This window comes from Lonchura striata, chromosome 4 (genome assembly GCF_050655825.1).
Source record: "Lonchura striata isolate lonStrDom1 chromosome 4, ASM5065582v1, whole genome shotgun sequence".
Taxonomy (NCBI): domain Eukaryota; kingdom Metazoa; phylum Chordata; class Aves; order Passeriformes; family Estrildidae; genus Lonchura; species Lonchura striata.
The window spans coordinates 67,456,218-67,468,116 of NC_140706.1; positions in this window are offsets into that span (position 1 = coordinate 67,456,218).

Genomic DNA, 11,899 nt, shown 5'->3' on the forward strand with positions numbered 1-11,899 from the left:
CAGCCCACGCAAGTGCATTTCCTTTCTGAGAAAACCAAGCTGCAGGAGGGAGGGTGACGCACGCACGGGGCTCGCTCAGCTCCAGGGTCATGATGTGGCTGGGGCAGACATGCAGCTCTAAGCGCAGGCACTTCTAAAAATCACCGCAGGATTTGAACTATGAAATATGCTCGTACCATACTGGATGAATTTCACTATGCCCCACACATATTACTGAGATCATGGACAGGGTATAAATTTAGCTCTGATCCCTGTATTGATGTTCCTGTGCCAAATCAACTGAACATAATTTTTTAATACATGAAACACGTGTGTTGAGTGTTTTTGAATGAACTAAAGATACTGAACTGCTGTGCCTAATAGGAACAGATGTAAACTCCTTAAAGCTGTCCTTTTTTAGTAGTAGTAACAAGGCATTACACACGTGTAAGAAATTCAGCTTGTCTACTACAGCATTTGCATTAGGACCAAAGACGGCTCTCCTCCATCTATCTTAATAAAATTATTTTCATCATGAGTAAAAGTTAAAGAACGAGGAACACACTCCTTAGCTCTGAATGCCACTGACACAGAGGATTTTCCTAGCAAAAGGTATTTTTTCTCCAGCTTTACATTCAAATTCACCTCATGCCAGGTCACTAGTACGGAAATTCACCCTTGTAATCATGGATAAATTTGCATTTGTATTCATTATTTTTGTGGGGTACCCCTTAAAACACTCACTCAAAAATAAAGCAAATGGCAACTTCTAATTGGTTTTGGTGAAGAAAGGAAAGAGATGCAGTCCCCTCATTTCCAAAGAACAGCAGAGCTTCACAGAGCTCAAGCAAGGGCAACAAACACAATCAAATTTTTGCTGTTTTGTTCAGCAAACAGGTAGGACAGTAAAGGTAGACTAGAAAAGAGGCAATTCTTCTGGACAAACTTCCACGTAGTTTTGAGTGTCACAGCACAGGCAGACAGGAAAACTCACCTCTTCCAGTACCAGGATCAAAAGGTACCATCAAATAAATCTAGCAGGACCTAGGATCAAAACATGCAGAGCCACAGTTGGCTGGTGTGTGGAACCTGCCAAACATTTGTGCTCTCTCTGGACCTTAAGAGTAGTTCAAGGAAGTACAGGAATATCATACTGGTCTTGGGCATGGCAGTGGGAAAAACAAATCCGTGTGGGCAAGTCCCTGTTGTTCCTCAGTAAATCCCACACAACCAATCTGAAGAAAGTAGGAAAAGCAAGCAAAGGGAAAATGGAATCAAGAAAGGGAGCTTTGAGAGAATGGGAACAACATCGTAACAACACCTGCATACAACTGGGAGCCAGCCAGCACTGAGGGGGTACCCGAACACCTTCCGTCCCTACCTAGTGACAAATCTAGGCCATCTGCTTAGCATGTGCACTATCACAGCACTCAGCAAGACCCGACACTCACTGGCCTTTTCACCCAGTAGGGCAATTTCAACTTTAATTTTATCATACATTTCTTAAATCCAGACCCTGAGAACAGTTTGGCAACAACTTGGCTTGTCAGTGTATATACCCGCCTCTTTCCCACTGCAAAACAATAATGCTGAAAATCAGAAATCTTTTGCCTTTGGGCTTTTGCTTCACTTCTCATTCCAAAATGAAAACAAGCATTGTTGTAATTTGAGCCACAAATTTGAGTAATTTGTAACTGACAAACCTCAGTTTCTTTCCAGCCACAACAAAGCACTTTTTCCTATTAAGTTGACCAAGATGCTCTGATTTGATTTTCTCTTTGCAGGACACCTCCATTTGGCTTTCCCTAAGAGATTTATACCTTATCAGCAGTGCATTTGTATTGGTCTCTACAGTTCTGCACCTAAAGAGAAATGGGAACCAAAACTAGCAGAGGTTAACACTTGTATTGTTTTGTGGGTATACCAACAACACTTTTAGCAGGTTTGGTGCACATTGTACTAAGAGGAAGTTGGTAACTAAAGTTTTGGCAACACTTCACTATGGAGATAGCCTTACAAAGTCCATTTGGAATGCAAAAGGAAAACATAAATAAACCGGACTATTCATCCTGAAGATATATGCTGGACTTCCTGAAGATAGACTATTCCTAGACAAAAAGAAGCCGTTCAAGTTCACCCAGAAATCTTGCAACAATTACACTATTTCCTCTGTAAACACAGCACACCATCTTAACGTGCAACATCCAGCTTTAATCCTTACCCTTTATTGATCAAGCTTCCCAACTCTGCATTCAGCCATAACTCTCACAGTAATTCATCTTCGCATTCAGACTTGCAATCACACCAAATTTTACCACAAAACAAAAACACTGACTCCGAAGTTCATAACCTTTGTAAAATTACTTCCTGAAAAGTAGACTACAGTGACAGGAAACATCAAGGGCTCCCTATACCTTAACTAAATCCACATCTTTTCAACAATCACTGACAAGATTTTTAAAAATATGAAACTTGTGTGTCATACAGCTCCTAAAGAGAAATTAAAGTTACTTTGCCCAAGGACAGGCTCTTTTGTAACTGTCCTTGAGGAGAATATTTTTTTAAAGTATTCCCTCTTAATATTGGTCCTTTCAATGGAAGACTACATCAAACATTGGTTTTCTGAAAGATTACCAATTGTCAACTATTTCCAGGTCATTTTAGTCAATCCACCAAAACCAAAAGTTAAAAAAAAAATCCCCACTGTCATCCTTGCAGGAAAAAATCACTCTAACAATTACTCACTTTGGAGCTGGGTTTTTTTGGCACTTTCTCCTGAAACAGCATCCCTGATCAAGTACAATATTCAATTAGCTAATTCCGTTATTCACTCTTGTATTTAAATACTAGTATATTAGGGAATCCACTGCATTTATTTGGAAACTATTCTACTTGTAGCATCTAGCAAAAAGATGAGAAGGACAGAGAAAAGGCTGAAGAAGAAAACTGGTAAATGTCTCATTTTGATGGCATAAAATCCAATGAAAAACAACTATCACTCAATCCTTCATTCAAATCTTCAACATGTTTCCATGAGTCTCCCTACTGAGCAGAATAAAAATATTAAAGGTTTATTTTATATAAGTTATTGCTTAAAATCTTGAGAGCTGCAAGCAGAAGTTAACCTCTGTTCCCCTAAAATTCTCTGAAACAGTTAGAAAGTGTTAAATCAACAGACCATGATCAAAAATTGGTTATTGCTTTCATCAGACATATGAACTCTGCTGTGGTTCCTGTGACTCTTCTGGCAGCAATCTTGTACTATAATAAGAGTCTGAAAAAAACTTGCATGTGAACTAAAGTACCATCCAAGACATTCACTTCAGCTGAATACTACTTTGTTCTGGGGATGGAGAAAGGAGGCAAGCACCTTGATCAACAAGATGCCAAATGCCTCACTGAAACCACAACTTGTCCTCAAAATTCACCAGTCAGCAGGTTTGCAAGGGCAGAAAATAAAAAAAGACAAAATAAAAAAACACAAAGATGGAAGTTTTCAGATTAGAAAGACAAGTAAGTCTAAATCAAGAGGAGTCAGATCCTATGTAAAAACTTTTCCAGACTTTGAAGTTGTACAGATTAGGGGTTTAGTCAGTGTGTGTCATTTACTTTTCGTCATTTTCTATAAGAGAAAATTAGCCTTTATTCTTTAATTAGGTAAAAGTACTACCAAAAGTATAAACAATCCAATAAAACAAGAATCTTGTCCCTTTCCAAATCCCTGACCCACAACTACAGTTTCCTTTTAAAATATGTGGTTTACTGCTAATTAATATTCCTTGAAAATTTAGGCAAGGCTTTTACAGTGTTTCTTAAAGCTTTTCAGGCAGGGTGCATTTTCTTATGGTGTTGTTTCAGCAGAATTAAATTTAGAAATATAATGAGATATAAATCAACTTAGCTTTCATAATAGTGCATTAAAACCAAATAAAAAACCCCACTGTATCATATGGTCACTGGTACCTGGCCCTAACACTTTTTAAAGGCAGGATTTTTCTAGTTCAGCATTTGTAGCACTACTTTATCCTCTGTGATTCCAGGACAATTTAAAAGAGTAACTTCATTTACTGTTAAAATGCTCTCAACTCTCATGAAGTGAAGCTGGGAAGATTAAATGAATGAATAAAACTCCAAGTAATTTCTTGCCCAGTAATAAATATGAGCACAGACTGAGCATGATAACTGAAACCCGACCAGCACAGAAAAGTTGTGTTAATGTCAACTGAGGATTTGCTGTTTCTCAGCTCATCAATACATTCCAAGTCATCTCTTCCTCACCTGGTACATCCAATAAAAATGGTCAAAACAAGATCTGTTGTGTTCTCCTGTTGGACCACAAATCTTGCAGCACAATAGTAAACAGAAATTATCACCTAAACTCCTGTGCTCAATTTATTAAATGCTGCACATTAAGATTCCATTCTCCTGTCTGGATATGCAAGCTTCTTTGGTCTTTGAAAAAAATGAACAGATAAAGAGCTGATTCCAATTACATCTAGACTACAACTATTTTGTACTGACCTGGCTACAAACTTGCTGAAAAATTCTGACAGAATGCTCAGGCTTTCATTTTTTCTAAGATCTCCAAGACCTGCAAAAAAAAATGGTAGGAAGCTGGAGAAAAGTTGACAACCCAGTGCTCAGCAGCTCACCACATTACAAATTGGTTACTATCAAGAATAAATATAAGATACAAATATAATGTGCCAGAAAAAGTTTGAAACTGCACAAATACTACAATATTGCACGCTTCAATAGCTACTAGGATTTGTTTATGACCATAGACATGAAATGTGCTTATTTCAAAACCAGGAAATTATGATTACTTTGGAGCTGGGACTGCACTGCTAATTAGCACTGAGTTAATGGCTAAGGGACAGACAGACGCTAATAAAAAGAATTATATTAATGGCTGTGTTTAATCCAAGCCAAAGTGTATTCTAACCGCCAGATCCACAGCCCCTCTGACTACAGGATCAAAACATGTAATGTGGGTTTCCATAATGCAATGGCAGGTGAAATAGCTACCCACCCAGTCCTGCACATCCTAAATGCTACAAAACTTTAAACAACAGCAGTGTGCAAACCAGAATTTATTCGACACAGCTTCAGCAGCTGAACTCACTGAGCAAGAACCATGTTTCACATAATGTCAGAACCTGCTGGGCAGCAGGGGGAGTATGTGGCTCAGAACTACACTCAAAATGAAGGAAACCATGAATTTTAAACACTTCATATCCCAAAGAAATCAGCCAACAGGCACATGAAGCAGAAAAGGAAAACCATTTAGCAATACTATCTATGCCAGACTTCAGTGTCAAATGACTGCCTACTATCAACGTCAGTGCTTGTGATATGCACCACAAGATGCAACGGGTTAGGTATGCATATCTTGTGATATGTACCGCAAGATGCAGCGGGTTAGGTATCAGCAATATAATCTGTAAACATTTCACAGGGGTGCATTTTCATTCTAAGCTGCAGAAAAGTTAACATTGCACACAATGAAGAAAGAGTAGTGTTAAGATAAACAGCAACAGAAGGAATAGTTTCTCATCCCCAAAAAAGGAATTCTGCTGGATTTTTTTATAAATGTTTCAAATTTGATGCTATAAAGACTGAGTTAGACACCTAAGCTTACACTGCCTTTGCGAAAGATGACAGGCAAAAAAAACCACCTTCAGACAGGAAGCCAACTTTCTTCCTGTAGTTTAATCAACAATTACTAAAATTAAAAGGCTTCTTTCTTCTTCACTAAAGTAATGATTAAAAGATACACCTTTAGGACAACATTTTGTATGGCAGAAGTATCTTCTGTGGCCTATTCTATGGGGGAGTAGGACAGCACAGGGAAAAAGTGTTTCATGCAGGAAGCACAACGAGAGTCTGCCAAAAGTGAGTGTGGGCTTCTCTTACAGCAGTGAAATGTAGGTAAAATCCCTCCTGCTTGATAAAAATTCCAAAGTGTCATCAAGGGAGGAAAAACAAAAGTAATGATTCTTGCCATACAGGTAGAACATATGAAAAAATGTGTAATAAAACCTCTTCTTCGTGACGCCCCCATCTTTTTCCCCCTCAGAAAGAAGAGTATAAATACACTAAACAGCTTAATGACAACTTATCAGCTCTCACCATCCATCCCAACTCTAATATTGAGATAACACTGACATGATGTGCAAAGTCCTCATCTTTGGCTGTATTGCAGCAGTAATTCTCATGACTGCAGCTTATGGAGCACCTCTTAAGAAGACTAAACTATCGCCCGCTCAAAAAGAGGCACATCTTCAAGCTTCAATAAGTGATTTAACACTCCTGAAAGACATTGACAATGTAAGTGGTGATTTTCTTCTATCTGAAGATTCATTTGTATTTGTTTTTTTCTATGGAATTTTTTCAGAAAAATTAATTTTCCCCCCTCCTTTTCTACAGAATTTTCTTGACTTTTACACACCGAATGACAAACAGGTGAGTTTGAGTTTTCTGTTCAGTTTTAATTCAATTTAGGGAGTGCAATTTCTTAAAGAAACTGCTTTTGCTTTTTATTCTCAAGCATTAAAAGGCTGACATGCAATATTATCTCATTGCCTCTGTGCAGTAGGTAACACAAAATGAATATTTCATTAATTCCTCCTGCTTAAAGCATGCTTGAACTGTGGTTTGTGAACAATTTAAAGATGGTGTAAGATTTGCAGGAGGCAATACTGTTAACTCTTAACACAGGAACAATTCTGAGAATGAAACCAGACTTAGAAATAGATTAAAGTAGTATCCATGTGAAATCACTCACATTTTATCTAAACTAGAGGCAGAGCCACTGGTTGGTCCTGTTTAAGGTGTTGTAAGTTTTCTGCATCCCGTCAATGATGAAACTTGGTTATGCTCTACTTAATTCTCTTTGTGAATACAACTTAACCAAGTCCTTCTGGATATATAAGCTGTACATCATGTTGTACAGCACTGAGTTAACACCTGAGGCTTATTCCCACAAGAATACCATCACTGTGGTCGCCTCTCTCTGAAACTCAGCACATCAGTGTGCAGTGAGTATTCCAAATACAGCTCTATTGCAGACAAGCTGCTGATCTGTACTACCTCTCATTCAGCATGCAAATAACCCAATAAACAAGAACATGAATTATTTAGTACTGGGAAGTAGTTAAAAGCTTTACACAAGTTACCTGTTAGCTGCTTTGAACCTCTGGTAAGTTTCTAATTCAGAAGACTTCTCACTTAACAACACTTTTGTTTCAGTATAGATTTAAAGTAAGATTCTGCAACCACTTCCTTATATGTGTCCCTTTTCTCTTGTGCTGACAGCATTAAGACCTGGCTATCTCAGAGCTCTAAGTCTTAAATGCAAATGTTTGGGGCTGATCAGTAAGGTATTGTCAGTGAGTGCCTGAAATAGCTTGCAAACGTGGTCTATAAAGTTATTTACCTAGTTCAAAAGCTAGCTCTGATGCAGACATTATATAGAGCAACCAAAGTGCACCAACTGAATATGCCTCAAGGAGAGGCCACCTGTTTACTAGCCCATGATTTTCAGATAGCAAGCAGGAGTATGGCTCACTTCAGGAGTAAATACTGCATCTTTGTGTCCCCAAGAGATTGCAACACTTCAAGTGTCTTGCAAAGGTTACTCACTTTTCAAAACCTACAGAATTAAGGCCTCATGTAACATCCCCCAATACAACTTTGAGGGCAACAAAATGAACTGTAATACACGGCAGAAAACAAGTATTTCAGTTCCCGAGATGAGGGTAAAAAACCCAGGGGAACTGAGATTTTGCAAACTGGAACAAGGAAAACAAGTCATAACAATTTTGCTGATGTTCTAGGAGTGCAACCACACAACTCTAGCATGCTTCCTGAAAGAACTGCAGGTCTTGAAACGAGATGTGGAAGAGGAGGACAAGCAACTTGTAACAAATATCGAGAAGAATCTTGAGGATTTAATGGTAGGCAATCTTTTACATGTGCTACCAAAAAAAAAAAAAAAGGAAATAAAAAGTGTTTTACCATTAGCAAAAAACCATGCCAGAATCAGCATGTTTATGAATCAAGATGTGTTATCAACTTATGAAATACAGGGTTTTGTACAAAAACATGCTAAGATTTAACTATGTGAAAACATCTATTTGCATGGTAATCTAATATAGCAAAATAGATTTGAGCCCTACCGGTCATACAAGCCAACACTTAACAAAATATGAAGTTTTCTTTGCTGAATCATGCAAAGCATCTTGTGCTGACAAAAGCTTGCTTTTAGGAGCGTAACAAATATTTACATACCAATGACTTTGAAAACTCTGCCAGTTTTCAAAAAAGTTTATGGCTGGAGGGCCCAGGGATGAATGTAGTACATCCTGACATACTACTAGATTAGAGTCCATAGCCTAGAGATTGTTGTAGCATTTTATGAGTATTCTCAGACTGCAAATATTAAGGTTCTTTTTTGCTAAAGGAAGAACTCTACAGAAGTTGATGTATCATTGTTAAAACCAGCTAACAAGAAACTTATCACTAATCAGTGAAATTCTCTGTATTGCAGGACCCTGACTTCTCAAACCCGACATGCAAGAAGTGTGAAGCCAATGAGAAGAAAAAGTTTCCTGAATTTCACCAAGAAATGACCAGATTTCTGCAATCTATGCAGAAAGAAATTGTATAACCATTCTTATTTTTACTGCTACATTATTTATTGAAATATTTAATTCTGAATAATTTATATATTTTGCCATGTGGCATACTACTAGCTTGTTGTCCATTTTGGGACCACTAAATGTTCTTAATATGAGTGGGAAGAAAATCTGTTCTAAGATCACACTTGATCCTTTCTGTAAGCCCTAGGGGCTCAATGTTCTTTGGAAAACTCATTCATTGTCACTTTGTCAACAACCTAAGACAACTATTTATTGAAAAAGCTATTAGAAGTTATTGTGGATTATATTTAATAAATGTCATGGACATAAAAAAATCATGTCTAGAGTCTTCTTTGTTATGATTTCTGGCCTTTTTACGGGTGACTTAATACCCTATTTTTTAAAAAACACACCAAAGCATTGAATGAATGAAGTATTCAGCAGCATGCAAGCGTACAGGTACCAGACTCAAAGCAAGACACCTGCAGAAAACTTTTTAAGTAATATACAATGCCAGTTTATGCTGGCATACAGCACAAGGTATAGAGCACCAAATTGCTTCTTCTCAAAAAAGAAACCTTTCATTTTTCTTGAGCTGTACTGCTTAACTACACAAGCTTCCTGCAGGACCCATTTTTTTTCATTGGTGTAAGAATAATATAGTTCTCAAAATTCTTTGGAGACAGGGAAGCACTATGAAAACAATAACACACCAGAGATAACAACTGTGCAGGTAACTGAGGATCCAGAACAACAAAACTGACATGACATTGAAGATGAATGTATAAATCCATGTGAACACACTGTATTGTCAGAAATCTTTCTGTGGAACCTCAGAAATATCCTTACTCCCAATGCAGATGGACTCGGAATGTGACAAAGAAACAATGTAAGAGCATTGTTTACTACATAAAAGCCCCAAGTCAAGAGAAGCTATAATTGATGAAAGTGAGCCTACTACAACACCTATCAGGTATTGTTTAGACTTTGATGTGTTTTCCTGGTGGGTGTGGTATGGAGTACTTCACCTTACACTTAAAACCAGACCAAAAGTGGAAAAAACAGCAGTTTCCTTGCATGCTGCAAAGAGAAAATGGGTGTTAATGACAGCTTTCTGCCAAAACTGGGAAAATACTCACAGCACTGCCGTCTGTTTCTCTACTTATCTTCTCTTCCCACGGTGAAGGAGTGCTCTGTCCCCACCCACAAGGACTCAGGAAAGTAAATACTGTCAGTCACCTCAGCCACAAACAGATAAGCCCCACCCTTTCTTCAAATCAGATGACAGTAATAACAAAAATACTTGAACACAGTAGGACACAGAAGACAAGAAAATATGCAAGAAACTTCTACATCAGAATTCCTTCTACCTTGGAAATCTTTGCAGAAAAATCCTCTTTAAATATATTCCTTCTTACTCCAAAAATTCTTAAATGCAGCATGTAGAAAGGAACAGCATCACACATAATACATAGCTTTGCAAACAAACCTCTTCCACGGTCAGCTCAGACATTTGTCTGTGGGCAGTGTTGTGGCAGTGCTGTCCCAGCTCTCACCAACCAGAGGGAGGGCGAAGGAGCAGTTTTCATTAAACACAATTATCTTAATAAATAAGGCTTTCTTTATTATTTCCTAAAGCCTAAGAGCCCTCTGCTTCGGCAGGGTAAAACCTACCCTGGAGTCAGTCTGTGCAGCTAGACAGCCCATGTGGAATAACCAAGACATTTCCTAAATCCCTAAACAGTAAGCATTAGGTAAGGCAGAAACAGTCCAATAGTTCAGAAAGCAGAAAAAGATGGCAAAGACATACTCACCCAGGTATTCATCAGGAAAGGCAGAAGCTGGAGCTCACTAACCATTTCAGTAATACCAGCACAGTGTGAAACTATATACACTTTTTGTGGCTTTTGGTTTGCACAAACTGTTTTGGAGTTGGGCTACTCTGAGACAGCTGCAAGGTTACAGTCATGGAAAGAGGAGGCTTTGCCTGTGTTGGCTATAGTTTTGGAGATCACCACATCACATTTTCACAGTAGCCACAATCTCCAGTGGATTTTCAAAATATGTTCAGGCTGCCTTCGTCCCCATGTAGCACCTCCAGCAACAAGTTCAAGACAGTTTTTCAAATAAATACTTGTATAAAGACTACTGACACAAAGAGCTAGCTGAGGTGTGAGGAAGGTGCTATATATGGTTATGTCTGTCAAATCTAATTATAGGTTGGTCCACATTCTTAAACAGCATCTGCAGGATCAGCTTCTGTATTTGCCCAAGCTTTAAAAGATGTCTTTAGAGAACAAGGATGTTAATAGCATCTGAAAATGCATAACAAGGTGAACTTTCCTAAACATACCTTCCCCCTGTAAGTTGTAAAAAAACCACAGAACCCCTAAAAAAATTATCAGAATTGATTTTCTGAGCTGCCTTCTCCTGCTTGATTGCACAGCTCTAGTATCAAAGATGTTTGACATGTGCCACGAAATGCTAGTGACACAATAGGGGTGTGTGCGTATTTATGTGACAAGCATCTGAATGTACTAAGTCTGAGATGTGGTGACACAGTATGATGCATGACATTATACAGTGGATTAGCACTCCCTCAAGCAAAGGCAAAACCACGTGTGGGATTGTTTTTGCCCCAAAACACAGGGGCACATGGCAGCTAATACAGAGAGGAATTGTGGAAACATTGTGGAATAATGCAGTGGAAACAATGTGTACCTGAAGGGGATTTGACTTCTGTAATGTCTGTAATTGTGTAATATTGTATGTACTGTGTGTACATCTAGGATAGACAGAAGCCACAGTGATGGACTAAACTAACCACCATCTTGGAGGGAGAGCCATTGACTATGGAAATGAGACCCGTGTTCACATGTAATAAGGCTGAGCAATGTTCTCGTCCAGGCAGGACAGGGTTCAGTTTCTGCAGTATCCAGAAGAGGGCACAACCAAGACACAGAGGTCATTCTCTATCACCTCACATCATCAGCAGGGATGGAGGAAAGGGATCCTCTTCCAGGGAGGATTTCCTTCTGGTTCAGAAAATAGTGGAAGGAGCTGTCCACTATTGTCTATTATTGGGTTTTTTTTCCCCCCATATGCACAATCACTGTTTCCAGTAAATTCTTAACTCCACAGCCTTTCCCCTTCTGCCTCCAATTCTCCACTCCAACCCACTACAGGAGGAAGATGAAGGGAGAAACAGGGAAGCACAGAGAGCACTGAGTTGGAGAGTCCCAGTGGGGGGCATGGAATTGGGAAGTACCATTCCTAAA